This window comes from Phodopus roborovskii, unplaced genomic scaffold (assembly GCF_943737965.1).
Source record: "Phodopus roborovskii unplaced genomic scaffold, PHOROB, whole genome shotgun sequence".
Lineage (NCBI taxonomy): Eukaryota > Metazoa > Chordata > Mammalia > Rodentia > Cricetidae > Phodopus > Phodopus roborovskii.
In genome coordinates, this window is record NW_026126514.1 from 24,818,002 (window position 1) to 24,833,772 (window position 15,771).

Sequence of the window (15,771 nt, forward strand, 5' to 3'; positions counted from 1 at the left end):
CCCCCTTTAACGTCTTTCTGTGAGCTTTTTGATAGATAGCATCTAAAAGACTAGTCCTGTTTACTAAGAGATAAGTATCCACAGTATTTACTTAAACATATCTGTGCCGAGAGGAATAACTGTCTTGAGGGTAGCTTTTCCACCCAGCCACCGGTCTGCACGCTCATGCTTGGGATCTGGGTCCCCAGGCTACAGGGAAGAGTTCGGCAAGGGAAACTCATCTTCCGGCTCTGTGATTGGCCAGTTCGCACTCCACTCATTGGGCTCCCGGCTCTGATTGGCCACGGCAGCACCCCTCGGCCCGCGATTACTTTGTGAGCCGGGGCGGCGCGGCTGGGTCCTCCCGCTCAACTCGCCCTGTGGGCCGGCCTGAGGTAGCCCTTCGGCCCACGGCTCAGCATCGCGGGCGCCAGGATCCCACAGTGCGAGCGGGTAGGAAGCACCTTAGGGCAGAGCCTCTCCCTACTCCCGCACTCAATAAACTTCCGCCTCCGAAGGGCTGTGGCAGCTGCAGCCCGGGGAGGCCGGGCTTCGAACTCGGGCCCTGCAGGGGGTCTTCGCGCGGAGGTGGAGACAGAGCCCGCAGGGTAGCCGGGCCGCCTAGAGCCGCGATGGCAGCGGTGCCATTGTGTGCTCGTGCTGCGAGAGCACCCCGAAAGTAGCGGGGAGCCCGCCTGAGCCCCAAGGCGAAGGGCCGGGCCGCCAGGGCGTCCCTCTCAGTCTTTGGCCCTCAGGCGGCCTTACGCCGGTGTGGACCGGAGCCCGAGCCCGCGCGCGGCCGCTGCTCGGCTGGAACCCGGGTCCCGCCTTGGCCCGCGGATGCTGCAGCTGTGCTGTCCACCGGCACAGAGGAAGGGGACGGGGAGGAGCCTGTGCACATGCCAGGGTCGCTGGAGGAGGCCGCGGCCGGCGCATGCGCGCCCTCCCTCCCCCAGAAGGCTGGGACGCCGAGGGGCGCGCGCCCCTCTCCGCGCGCGCACGCTCGCTCGCCTGCTCGTGCGCGCGGGCCGGAGGCTTCCCCGCCTGCGCTCCGGGTCGGAGCCACTCCGGCGCGTGCGCGCGCGGTCTCGGGCCGACCCGAGTGGCCGGGTTCCCTGGGCTCCAGGGCCCCCGCCGCCCCCTCCCGGCTCCCAGCCAACCCGTTCCTCCCTTTCCTCGCGGAATGGGGCCGGCGCCGCTCGGGGTCGCGCGCCCTGGACCCGGCTCGCGCTCGGTCTCGCGCTGTCAGCCGCTGCCTGGCTCGCGCCGCCTTGCGCTTTCCCTCAGTCAGTGGCGCCGAAGGCTCCGTTAAGCGGCGGCCGCGGTTCCTGTTTCCGTTTCTTCCTCTCCCTTCAGTCGGGAGTAGCATCCTCCACCCCGCCACCCCTCCCACTCGCCCGGCGCGGCCAGCTGCAGTGGCTGTGGCGACGGGGGACGGCGCCGACCGCCTCGCTCCCGCCTCGGGTAAGGGGGCGTTAGGGAGTCGGGCCCCGCGCGCCGCGGGCTCCAGGACGGGGCGGGCGCGGGCTCCGTGGAGCCTGGGCTCCCGGAGCTCCTTCCTTCTCCCGCCGATCCCAGGCCTGTTGCTGCAACTGCTGCTGCTGCTGCTCATCCAGCGGGCCCCGGGAAAAGTGGGGAGGGAGCCCCTGGGATGCCCCGGCGGTGCTTGGGCACCGGGAAGGGTGAGGGGCGCCGTCACGTCGCGCATCCCGGTTCAGGGCAGGGGCCAGAGCCCGGGACCCGAGGGATGGGGGCGGGGTGGGAGGTGTCCCCTCAGCGCATCTCTGCACCTATATTCCCTCCAACCCCCCCACGCAGCCGGGTCCCCGTGGTCAGACCGTGGGAAGGTGGGTTCCTTTGCTTTGCGGGGTTTCTGTGTGGACTTCGGGTGCTGGGAATCGGGGTGAACCTGCACAAAGATCCGCTTTGGCGAGTGGCTGAGGCAGGGCAGTTAATGGCTTGGGTGCCTTGGTATCCCCGTTTCCTTTGATCTGCAAATGACAAGCTGGCCTCTGTGGAGTGTCTCAACTTCTTCGAGAAGGTTAAACGAGTCATATCAGTTTAGCGAGGGCTGTCCTGCTGGAGTTGAGGGCGTTTTTTCCGTGGCAGCACCTGCTCTCTGGATGTGGGCATTGCAATCTTCAGAGACGTGTTTCTTAAGTTAAATGGCATTGTCATGGTTAGGGTTCAGCACCCTGGTGAGCTTTGAGCATTTTGCCTTAAACACTGAGGCCTTGGAGAAAAGCAAGGAGATTGGTGTTTTTTCTTCTTATGTCTAATTTTACACGTTACTTTTAAGCAATCGCAGGGTGAACCCAGGGAAACTATACCCTTCCGTAGATCACTCCGAACTTAAAGCTTTCAGGGACAAATGCAACGCAAGTTTTTTTTTTTTTTTTTTTTTTATTACTTTAAGAGTTAAATTTATCACAAGTCACTGACTTAACTTTGCCTTTGTTCCATACAAACTCTGAAGTAGGTCTTATTTTAGTTTTCTTGTTCTTGCTGGGTTTAGTGCTTATTTATTTTCTCGGTTAAAGTTCTACATTAAATGCTTACTTCTTTTAAAGGGCGAATTATATGTGAAGTATTTTAGGAGAGAAATTGTATACTGGAGCAAAGGAGTAAGATGTTGCTTTTCTTTTAGGCAGCTTAGAAGTCTGTGCCAATAAAACGGTCCTGTACATTGCTGTCCCTGTGAAATAAGAAGTCTTAATGATACATACTACAGTGTTTTAGCACATATAAACATTTGAGATTGCAGGCCTATTAAAAATATAGGGAACGAGAGATGAATAGGCTATAAGGAGCATACAAGGGTGGGTTGGAGGCATGGGTTTTCTGTTTGCTGTTCTATAAATCGAGAATTCTGTTTGAGCTGAAGAGCTGAACAGCTGGAATGAGACTTGCATAGATTGCAGGAACGTGCAGAAATGTCTTTGATCAGATAGTGAGTTAATATGAAGGGCGTCTTGTAATATAGGAGAGCGATTCAAAATAATTTAAATAAAATACACTACAGATTGTATTTTAAAGATTATTTTAAAAATTTAAAGTCCTTTGAGGTTGTTTTTCCCTAAAAATCCATTTTATTTGAGGTGTGTAAAACTAGACCAAGACTAGCATTCTGATTATATAACATGGTCCTTTAAAAAACAAATTCTAAGCAGTCTTTTTTATTTGTAGTAGTAACAATGTTCTTAAAAGTGATGAATTTTGAAATTTGCTAGTGGGTTACAAAAATTTGTGTTTCTTGTTTTTTTTTTCTTTTCTTTTCTTTTTTTAAATGCAGTTATTTTAAGTTGGTCTGGAGGGGGAGCTAGTGCCAAAGCAAAGCTGTGTAGCTTAATAGCTGTTTGAACTTTTAAAACACCTAAAATCAGATTTTATGACCAGGACAAGTATATATTTTTAATTAAAATACCCAGGGGCATTGAGGTGGACATGTTAACTCTTCATAGTTATTTGTGGGGTGCATATATTGGGTACTAGAAATTAGTTTTAAAAGTCAGTAGTCATGAGTACTACATGAAAGGGAGGTATTTAAGTTTCTTGACTTTCTTATGTAAAATTTCTGCAAGTGTGTGCTATAACTTGAGTATGTTGTGGCATTTTCTTACTCCTCTTGTGCAGTGCATTAAAAATGAAGGTGTGTCCTTGACCCTTTGTGCATGTTGAGTGTTTTTGCCTTATAAAATCCGAACTCCTTATAAAGTGAAATAAAAAGGCTCAAGTTGAGTCTTGAAGGGGCAAATACATCCATTGTATAGTGAGTTTTCTCTGTCAAAAAATAGATAATTTCAGCAAGGAAATGGGCCCTTTGGGTAGTTGGACAGCAAAGTCTCAAGGTCATTTTGTAATCCTATATTATGTTGTTGAATTTGTTTGACTATAGAATAGTTTACCTTGTGTTCTGTGGTATTTTGTTTAATTTCTAAACTATAATGTGTTTAATTTGTTCTTTAGATTCACACAAAGAAATTGATAATATGTATTTAAAATCATTAAAATATTTTTTGAGGGTAGTGATTGAGCGTTTTATTACTCGTTACTTACGCTCTTCACTTAACTAAATGGAACCTTACTAGTGCTAATTAAAAAACAGATTTAGTTCCACGAAGTGGTTGTTATTGATTTACTTTATAAATTGCATAGTAAAAACATTTGGTTTAACTAAATGATATATGCACACATTTTATAGCATACTTATAAATCTGGAAGTATTTCTTTTTACAAATGCAAAATTTTTTAAGAAGTCATTACAATTCTTCCTTAAAAAGAAACAAACGTCAGATTGTAAGCACCTCTGAAAACAGAGAAGTACTCTACATCCATCCATGCTTTTCAGAGGAGTATGACAGGAGTAAGGATGGGTACAGGATTCATTTTGGTTTCTTATGCTCTGGCTTACATTTTCTCTATCACAAAGTAGAATGGATTACTGTTTGAATTGTATTTAACTTGCAGTTCATTATAATGAGGCTGTCAAACGTGGTTAAAAGTTAACACAGATTTACAACTGATTTTTAAAGAGCATTTTAAAAAATACCTAAAACACTATTTGGAATTTATATGATACTGTACATTTTCCTTTTGATAGAATATGGGTCAAACAGGGGCTGTAGAATTAGGCCAGGCAAGTCAGTTTAAGAGTTATTTTTGTACACTACAGAATGCATAGTGATAAAGGGTTAATTTCATTTAAGCTGGTTGTCTGTCTTCTTTTGTGAGGCCCAATCTTACACTGTAGCCCTGGTTGGCCTGGAAGCCACTAGATATAGCTCAGGATGGCCTTGAACCCACCCTGCCAAGTTCTGGGATTATAGACATGGGGCAGCACACTCCCCCCCTCCCAAGACTTTATTTGCCAAACCCTATATAGTACCTCATCCATGCTTTACTACTTAAAATGGCATTTCATATATATATATATATATATATATATATATATATATATATTTTTTTTTTTTTTTTTTTTTTTTTTTTGGGCCAGAAAATGACATTGTAAGGGGGAAATAGGATTTAAACAAGATACAAAATCTTATTCATACTTAGAACTAGAATAAATCTGTCTAGGGTATAGACAGCACAAACTAATGGGCTGGGGGAATGTAGCTTAGTTGATGTTATGCTTGCCTAACATGCATGAAGTATCAGATTTGATCTTGATCCCTGGCACTGTATAAATGGGTTGGAGTTAAAGGCAGGATAGTTAGAAGTTTAAGACTGGCTAGGAATAGAGACATTATCTTAAACCAACAAACAGAAAAACAAGACCAGAAAGACACAAGCAAGAGCAAAAAACAAACCTTCCTCAGAAACCATCAAACTAAATGTATTCCAATGTTTATAAATGACTTAATTTAATAATTACCTTATATATTTCTAATACAATTGATAGTAAACTTAGCTTATTGACAAATATGGAAAATAATTAATAGCTTTTCTACTAAATCTAGTGTCTGGGAATTGGGGGGCAGTCCTGGAAGACAGGGAAGTCAGAGAAACAGGATTTTACTAGTTCAGGCTGGCCTCAGATTTGCTGTGATCCTCACATCAGACTTGTGAGTGCTGGGGTTGCAGTCATAAGCCACCAGGTCTACTTCTATCTTTTTCTTTGTGGTTTATTTTTTTCTCTTAGGTTTATAGACTTTTCAGGTAAAACTTTAGTTGGTGTGTTGCATAGATTTGTTCTAGTGATTTCAATTTTTTTTTTTTTTTTTTTTCTTGAGGAAAAGACAGAAGACCAGGAAGCCAGTTTTTTTTTTTTTTTTTTTTTTTTTTTTTTAAATCTTTTAACATTCTTAAGTAAATTTGACTGTAATTTCATTTGAAAAGGCTTATGGGATGGTGGGTATGTATCTCAGTGATAGAACATGTGCTTAACACCAAAAACAACAGAGAAAGGTAGTATGGGATTAGAAAGGTTGCCAGTAACATTATTGTTCTATTTAAGACATTCTCTCATCTCTTAATGTTATTTCTGTCTTTGTCTATAGAGTTTCTGACTACAAGGATCTGTTTTTTCTTTTTGAAAATGAATTTTTTATCTTTGCATACTTCTTTGCAATAATACATTGTAAAAAGCAAAACAGAACACCAAGAATCACTAAAGAGAACGCAGTCTAAAATGCAGTGTTCCCTGCTCTTGGACGTTCACAAGGAGTATATGTTGGATAACTAGAGTCTTACTCATTTAGGATCAGACTGGTTCAGTTTCTCTATGTTTTTTAGTAGAAAGTGGTTACAGTTTTGATGTTTTGCCTTCTTTAAATAGTTCATTCATAAATCAAATGTCAAAAGATTAAAAATTTGAGAAAACTACTCAGAATCAGCTAAACCATGATAAACATTTTGCTTTCTTTTTAACATAAATTTTAGATTTTTCTTATTCTTTTAGAAAGTTTAACAAAATTCTAGGTCTTAGGAAGGGTGGTTACTGAAATTCTTGAGGCCAAAGAAGTCCCTCCTTGTCTTTGATAGATTGATCCTCATGGCTTAAGGAATAGAGGGTTACTGAGTAACTCTGACTGCTTCCTCTTACAAAATTAAGGCTATCTTGGCCTTCATTATCCAAATATTAGCACAGGTTGACTATGTGTGTGTGTGTGTGTGTGTGTGTGTGTGTGTGTGTGTGTGAGACACTATATATATATATACACACACACACACACACATATATATATATATATATATATATATATATTTGTCAGTGTGGGTATAATCATAGATATATGTTACTTTTGATTTGTAAGTATCTCAAGAATACTACATTCTCAGTGTTGAGTAAGTATGTCTAATAAAATTGGACAAATGATGAGCTAAAGAAACCTGCTGATAAACAGTTAAGAGCAGTTCCTCTTAATAAAAAAGATGCTATTAGTGCTTAACTGTATGTCACAAAGATAAAATAATGAGATCAGCAAAAATGTCCATTTTATAACAGTTTTAGCAGACCAGGTAGCAGGTAAGAATAACTCCTGAAATCTATAACTGTTTGCAGAGGACTAGAGCAGTGTAGTTAATACCCCAAATGAACTAATGATAAGCAATGGTTTCTATCAAGAATTGTATGCAGATTTCCTCAGTGTATGCAGCTTCTGTTGTCTGCTTCCAATGCAAATGAAGGAATAGAAAGTAAGTTACCTATTTTGGGATCTGGAAAAGGAGAAGGACATACATATATATGTATGTATGTAATATATATATCCTTGCTTGTTTATTTAGTGTCTTGCTTTGTAGCCTGACCACCTTTGAACTCGTGATCTTGTCTTTGCCTCTTGCCTCCCCAGTGCTTGTATTATTGGCATGCACCATCCCACCCAGCTATTTATTTAAAAAAATAAAAGAAAAAACTTCCTACTTTTTATTGAGAGGTACTGGCAAATAAAAAACTCACTGCTTCTTAAAATCCCACATACAGGTGAGATCATCCTGCAGTGTTTGTTTTTCTGTACTTTGCTTGTTTCATTTTGTACGATGTTCTTCACATTCATGTTAACATCATTGTAGAGGAGGCAGAAATTCAGTTATCCTTTTAGTGTTTCGCCCCCCTCAATCTGGGTCTGAGAATTAAATTAACATAAAATGGATGAGAGGAAGAAACACATAGAAATTTATTTAATGCAAGCCTTCTACACTGAACCCTCATCAAGAAATGACACAGAGTGGAACACTTGGCAGCTGTGAAAAAGTAGCTAAGTTTATAGGGTGGCTTAATTTATAAGAGCTCTTTTTACATACTTTGTACACTGTTCTCTTGGTTTCAGTTAACCAACTTTGATAAGTATGTTGGCTTGCTTTTTTAAGTACAGGGAAGGCATTCCCCCCACTCCCCAAGGGAATTTCATCTCCTGCTTTTAAGAAAAAGATGGAAGGTCAGAGTGGATTTTTGTACTAGCTGTTTTTTAAGTGCCTTTAGCTAGAAATTGCCAATACACTAAAAAGGCTTATTTATAGATAGGATTTCCTTTTTAGCTTTTTAAATTTATTTATGTTTGTGTTTAAGAGTATCTATAGAAATCAGAAGGCGGCATTGGATTCCTTGGAGCTAGAGTTAGAGGTGGTTGCGAATTGCTCGGTGTGGGTGTTGGGGATCAAACTTTGGTTCTCTGGAAGAGCAAGCAGCAAGTACTTTTAGTTGTTGAGCACTTCTTCAGCCCCATCTTGTATACCCTCTAAAGACGGAGTAAAGCTCCATTTTACACATTTAGCATGCACATGTTTATGGTGTCCGCATGCCTGAGTTCAGCATAGAGAACTGGGTTGTAGCTTAGGTTGATTACTTTTGTCTAGTATCTATGAGGTTTTTGGTTCTATCTTCAATATTACACAAGCAAAACTATAATAACACCCCTTTAATAACAAACAGAATTAAAAATGCTTGAAAAGAATTGAAACATAGACTTTCCCACTAAACAATGTGTAACTGTTTACAAAGCATTCACATTGTATTTTGTATTGTAAATAATCTAATCTATATAATTTAAAATATATAGTATCAGAGTATAAAGTAGGGTTCTGTGCATTCTACTATAAGTTATATGTGAATACTGTGTGCCCTTTTACATAAGGCACTTGGGTATATCAGTGGGAGGAACTGTTTTAGAGCTAATCCTCCACAGATGCTGAGAGACTTCCTTCCTTCCTTCCTTCTTTCCTTTCTTCTTTCCTTCCTTCCTTCCTTCCTTCCTTCCTTCCTTCCTTCCTTCCTTCTTCCTTCCTTCCTTCCTTCCTTCTCTGCCTCCCTGCCTCCCTGCCTCCCTGCCTCCCTGTCTCCCTGCCTCCCTGCCTCCCTTTGAGACAGGGTCTCATCATATAACCTGGCCTGGAGCTCTCTATGTAGGCCAGACTGACCTTGAACTTTCAGAGTTTGGCTTGCATCTGTCTCTTGAGTGCTGGGAATAAAAGTGTGGGCCCCAAGCCACACCCTGTGCAGGTGACTCACTTATCTGTTGATTTCACCTAGGTTGGTTCTGTGTTTTAGCTGCTAGAGATAATGCTTCAGTGAGTATGGACTACAGAGATCTCTTTGACATACCGATTTCACTGCCTTTGTGTGTATGCCCAGAAGTGGGTCACTGGAGCACATGTTGATTCTGTTTAAATTTTAGAGGAACTTCCATACAGGTTTCCATGATGGCTGTACCAGTTCTCATGGCTACCAGCAGTGTAAGAAGGGTTTCCTTTTCTTCATATTCTTATCTAGTCTTGCTATCTTGTCTGTTTGTGCTTATCTTATTTAGAGATAAGAGTTGTTTTTTTTTTTTTAATATGGAACTTTCTTATTTTAAGTTAAAATAATAATTTAGGGAGTCACTCTGTCTGACTATGTAGTTCAGACTGGTCATGAACTCTTGATACTTTTACCTTAGCCTCCTACTTCAGAGGACATGTGCCACCACACCTTGTTTAGTAGTCACTCTTAACAGGTGTGAAATTGTGGTTTTGATTTGCATTTCTTCATTGTGTTGTTTTTGAAAAATGCTTTTTTAGGCCCTTTTGCCTAATTTTAAAATTGGGTTATTTGTATTTTTACTGTTGAGTTGAGTTTCTGTTTTATTGTATGCCTTCTCAGTAATTTTATTATTTATGCATTTTTTTAAAGAAAAAAATCACATGTATTTGGAGCTAATTAAGATTACATGCTCAGGAAGCTGGGCATGATAGTATATACCTGTCAGTCCTAGAGAGACTGAGGCAGGAGGTGTAAGGATTCAGGCGCTGTGCTGGCCTGCTCCTGTCACCTGGCAGAATGCACACAGGCAGTACCCTGGTCAGCCCAGGTGCAAAGGACCCCTAAAAAAGAAAGACCTCCGCCCATTTCCACTGTCTTTCCCCACTCCTTTCTGTCTGTGCTCTCTTTCCCTGCTCTTTCCCGCTGTTCCCCTGGGGCAGACAGGACGTCGCCTGTCCCCGTCTTCTCTTCTGTCCTCTGTGTCTCTGTGTCTCTTTACCTCTTTTAACTTTCTTCTGCTCCCCCTTCTCTTTCTAATAAAACTTCTCACTAACCTCTGTCTGCCTAGCGTGCTTGTCCCTCTGCCTCAGTCACCCTCACCCAACATGGAATCTGCCAAGGTTAACCTTGAACTTTATCATAACAGGAGGGCCAGCTGAGACCCTGCTCCAAAATAAACAAATAGAACAAAAATTACAAACTGGGAAAATGCAGATTTAAAGCAGTTTTGAAAATTTGCTTCTCCTTGCACTGTCTACCCTGCCGTTACTTCTCTTGATTCTTTGTGGATTTTACATAAAGCCTTCCAGCCCCACTTAATTCCCTGTCCCCTTGAATCTACCCTCTTCTCTTGCAACCTCCCTCCCCAGACAAAACCGAATTTAAAACAAAGTCCCAAACCAAACAAAAGACTCTAAACAAAAGAAAGAGCCATAACAAAACAAAAACAAAGAAAAAAAAGTCTGCTATGGTCTTAAAGTTTGTAACCCCCTAAAGTCACATGTTAATATGTTGAAATTCATCCCCTACCTTCATGGTAATAAGAGGTATGGCGATCTCTAGAACGTGGTTAGTGTCAAGGAAACCTATTCATTCTTCCCACTAGAGAGAATTTAATGGGCTGGTGAGATGGCTTAGAGGGTAAAAGTACTTGCTTCACAAGCATTGAGTTTAAATCCCCAGATTCCTTGGTGGAGGGAGTTAAACCAATTCCTGAAAGTTATCTGCTGACTTCTACTTGCACTAACACCTCTCTCTCTCTCTCTCTCTCTCTCTCTCTCTCTCTCTCTTTCTTTTACACACACACACACACACACACACACACACACACAAATAATAGTAAAAGAAGGTGCCACCTGTGTAATAGAACCAGCCCTCACCAGACATGAGATTTTGTATTGCCCAGAATTGGGATCAACACATTTCTGTTCTTCATAAATTACTCAGTATCGAAGAGGATTCGTTAGTGAATAAATTTTGGGTTGCTTGGAATTACCATGATGGGAAATTAAACATTTTTATGGGTATTATTTTAGTTCATGTGTGTAATTCTGAGAACAGTTTATGCTTCTCTTTCCCCCATCTGTTTCCCCCCTTTTTGAGATAGGGTTTCTGGCCCAGTCAGGCCTTATAACTTATTCCTCCTGCCCCGGCCTCCTGTGTGCTAGGCTTGCTTGAGAATGAGGTTGCTTTGGTTGTGAAGATGGGAAAAAGACTATACTGCTTTACTCTTTTTTTTTTTTTTTTTTTCCTTTTCTTTGTGGGTAAAAGGTGGGCTATAACAGTTTTAGCTTAAATTATGCCAACCTGGGGCTCAAAGTAGTTGGGTGGGATTGGGCTGTTTTTCAAAGAAAAAAAAAAAGCATGGCTATTTCAGGGGCGACAGATCTAGAACAGAGCTGATAGGCGACAAGCTAGGACAAAGATGCTTTTATGGGTGATAAAAAATAGGAGTGTGTATATATGCCTATGTATATATGCAAGGGTGTCTGTAATAGGTGTGAACAACAGACTTGAGTAGCCTGGTGTCAGGTATGTGCCAAAGAGCTGTTGTGCATTTTCCATGCAGCATGAAAAAGAGAGGACATTGAATAACTAGTGAAATGTAAAGGTCAGAGTGCTATAATTATTTTCAGATATTAAGTAATTTGACTCAGAAACCTTCAGTACTTCTTGTATTATTGATAATAGTAGGAAGTATGGCTGTAAAATTATTGACATTTATTTTTACCCAACATTGTAGAATACATGAGTGGTAACCCACAGAGCAGACCTCTGTGGAGGAGGGATATAGTTATAAATATATTTTAATGATAGTGTTATTATAGCAGCATAAGAAAAATTGTTTCATATTTTATAGTCACACTTTTTGTCCAAAAGTGTTATTTCCAAATTAGGTAAACCACTTTATGATAACCAGATATATTCCCAAACCAAAACAATATTTAATGTATGAAGATTTGTCACTTCTGACAATATTATAATAACTGTGTTAAGATTCTTAAGCATTTGCAAAAGTTGGATCCCGATGCTTTTAGCAGTGACAGCATCCTAGGAATAAGTGCAGTGCTTCCTAAGGGAATTGTGGGATGCTTTTTTAGTATATGGTATGCCGTACTTGTTTTAAAGTGACCCACTGAATTGAATACACATGTCTAAGTACTCATTATATAATCAGAAAAACTCAATATAAAAGTAGAGACCCCACTTTCTATACATTTCAGGCCTTCAAAAATATCAACCCCCCCAATTTAGTCATAATCTCAGGATTGTAATTGAAGCAGATAGGAGGCTGAATCAGAATGATTGAGTTTAAGGCTAACCTACCCTACATAGTGAGTTTCTGGCCAGCTTTAGCTATATAGTGTGAGTCAAGGACTAGGAATGCCACATAAGTGATAGAGCATTTGTCTGGCATACTCAAGGCCATGACTGAGTTTAATCCCCAGCCCAAAAAAGAAAGGTCTGTCATATTCTCCCAGGGAATATTTGTTTTCAGTAGTAATAAATGCACAACTATTATATAATACAGCCATTTCTAAATTTAGAATTCCTGTTCTTGATATATTTTTCTCAAATACTTGCTAAAATAGATGTTATAAATTAAAAAAATTGTTTTGTTTTTGAGACAGTGTCTCACTATATAACCAACTTTGGTTCTCTTGCCTCAACTTCCCAACTGCTGGGATTATAGGCATGCATTGCCATGCTCAGATCTGTTAAGTTCCTACTTTCTTCATTCCATCTCTCCCTAGCTTTTTGTTTTTGACAAGGTCTCATTACTGTGTAGCCCAGGCTGGCCTGGGATTCTCTATGTAGGTTGTTATGAGATATTTGTATACTGTATGAAGATATATTGCTGTAATTGGTTTATTAAAGAGTCTGACGGCCAATTGCTAGGCAGTAGGTATAGGCAAGACTGTGTGTGTGGGTGGGGAGTGTAGAATGAATCTAGGCACTCAAGCACCAGAAGACATGGAAGAAGCAGAATGGGTAGTATGTGACAGAACATAGATTAATAGAAATGGTTTAATTTAAGTGCTATTTAGGATCAAGCCTAAGGTATAGGCTGAGCTTTCGTAATTAATGAAAAGTCTCTGTGTCATTATTTGGGAGGGAGCGGGCAGGATAGAGAAAGTCTTGTTATAGTAGACTAAGCTGGTTTTGAACTTCCAAAGATCTCTTTGTTTCTGCCTCTCCTGGGCTGGGATTAAAGACGTGTAACATCATGTCAGCATCTTTCTTCTTAGCCCAGGCTGACTTTAAACTCATTATGTAGTAAAGGATAAATTTGAACTTCCAGTCCTCCTTCCTTCACTTCTGAGTGTTGAGATTACTGGTGTATGCTACTAAACCTATTTTTATGACACCAAGCCCAGTTGTGGTGCTGGGAATGGAACCAAGAGCTTTGTATATGTAGGCAAGCACTCTACTAATTGAGCCATAGTCCCCATTATGTGTTTCTTAAGAAATCAAATAGAAATTTTATATATATATGCAAAGCAAAACAAGAATCATATTAAAGCAGTAGTTTTATAACAGTGAAAATTATCTGGGACAACATACAACAGAAAAGAAGCAATAACTATTAGATCAGCTATAGAAAACTGATTTTAAAAGAATAACAGATTAAATACACTGAAGAAGAGATGAACAATTAATTAGAGAATATTCTGTTAACTAAGAGAAGTGGTACACACCTTTAATTTCAGCTGCTGGGGAGGCTGATGCAGGAGGATCGTGAATTTGAGGCCAGCCTGGGCAATATATGATGATCCAGACTCAGTTATTAATAGAGAAAGAAAAAGATTGAGAGCAAAAGAGAGAGATTGTTAAATACTAACACAGGTTAGAAGTTCCTTTCCAAATTTTTTTTTAAAACCCTTTCTAGTATTTTGTCATGGTGGTTCAGGCCTTTAATCCCATGACTTGAGAGGGAGAGCAGGGACAGGTAGATCTCTGAATTTGAGCCAGCCTGGTTTGTGCAGTGAGTTCCAGGCCAACCTGTTAACAAACCCAGCTAACAAACAAGCAAAAAACAAAAATAACCCCTAGAACTTTACAGCATCTAATTCTGGCATAGTGCTCTTAGACATTGGAGATTGATCCAGTTACCTATTTTGTTTTAAGGCCACCCTAGTTGCCTGTCAAGGGGTGTTCTCTTTTTACCTTATGATTACTATTTTTCCTTTTAGAAATATTTAATTATTTATTTATTGATAAGGTTTCACTTTGTAGCCCTGGCTGTTCTGGAATTTGCTTTGTAGACAAGACTGGCCTGGAATTCACAGAGATCCACCTGCCTTTGCCTCCTTAGAGCTAGCATTAAAGATGTGACTGACCCATTGCTGACCCATCCATGACTGACCCATCGCTACTATTTTTATTTCTTCTACTTGTTAAAAATCTGTAAGTTCATTGATTAATTTATCATTTTAAATTCATTTTCCTCAAGCATCTTTAATAGCCTAAGACACAAATCCTTTCCATCGTCTCTAAAGGGAGGGGGATGGCCTGTCTTTAGTCCATTTCATTTCCTTCTTTCTCACTAAAACTATCCCCTCTGTATTACCAGTGACTTTCATTGCCAAATAGAGACTGTAAAAACTTTCTTGCTTCAGATTTTGAGTTCTGTCTTTTTTCCTCCTCTGTTCTTTTAACTTGATGGCCTTCCTGTTTCTTCTATGTAATATAGCAACTCCTCTGCTCATTTACAAGGTTAACTTGTTGAACTTGACCTACAGTTTTGTTTTCTCTAGTTTCCTCAAAAAATGTGTGTTGTGTGTGATGCTGCATGGGTTTATGTGCACCACATGCATGTGTGCGGGAGCTCTCTGTGGCCAGAAGGGGGCATAGGATCCCTGGAACTGGAGTTCACAGGTAGTTGTGAGCCGTCAATTGGCTGCTGGGAACTGAACCTTGGTTCTCTGAAAGAGCAGTTAAGTGCCCTTAACTACTGAGCCATCTCTCCAGCCCTCAGTTTCTCTAGTTATTTTGTCTTGGGATGGTAACTGTTTCTTTAGATTTAGTGACAACATTAATTTTCAGATGCTTCTGATACTGTTAAGCTCCTAACTTCAGTTTCCAGCCTGGAAGTTGCCATGTGATTGCCATTCCACCAAACTCAACGTGACTGTATTTGAATTTTCTTTGTTCTAAAATGTATTATTCCTCTTAGCTTTCCCTTTTCTATTATTGATTTATTCTTTCCATTTCCCAAACTTGAAATCTGAGTCATCTTTGAGTGACTCAGATCTTTTCTGAATGAATAAAAATAATAGAGGAATCAGATTCATTCTGATATGAAACAACTATGTATTCTATTACTTCAATGTTTCTCTACATCATCTGCTCTTTTCTGTTTCATATTTTACAATAATGACTCAGATTCTCATTACTGCTAAAATAAATAATTATAGTTTGATAATTGCTGTGCTAGAGGGAGAGAAGGCGGATAATATTCTTTTTTATGTGTGTATGGTTGTGTGTACTTGGGTTTATGCATGCTTGAAACTGGATGTACAGAAGTTTTGTGTGTGTGTGTGTGTGTGTGTGTGTGTGTGTGTGTGTGTTCTCAAGAATGACATGGGGCGAGGGTTCTTCCTCAGTAGCTCTCCACCTTATATATGGAGTGAGGGTCAATTATTGAACTTGGAGCTCTCTATTTTGTTCAATCTGGCCAGCTTGCTCCAGGGATTTACACTTTCTGGGTGCTAGGATTATAGGGGGCTGCCATGCCTAGCTGGCTTTTTATGAGGTTTCTGGGGATCCAACTCTGGCCCTCATACTTCTGAGGTAGGAACTTGACCAACTGAGACTTCTCACCAGCCCCTTCT

The 15,771-nt window shown here is 40.8% G+C and overlaps 1 protein-coding gene across 2 annotated transcripts in view; it reads left to right on the forward strand.

The window, feature by feature from the left end:
• Positions 1-348: 348 nt before the first annotated feature.
• Fut8 (fucosyltransferase 8) overlaps positions 349-15,771 on the forward strand; it is a 213,684-nt gene continuing 198,261 nt past the window's right edge. Inside the window, exon 1 of one of the 2 annotated variants that reach the window (XM_051196043.1) lies at positions 349-432. The gene's annotated coding sequence lies outside the window, so the exon portion shown is untranslated. Of the gene's footprint in view, positions 433-1,145; positions 1,444-15,771 lie in introns of those variants that run through there. The other variant, XM_051196042.1, reaches the window with a different exon arrangement.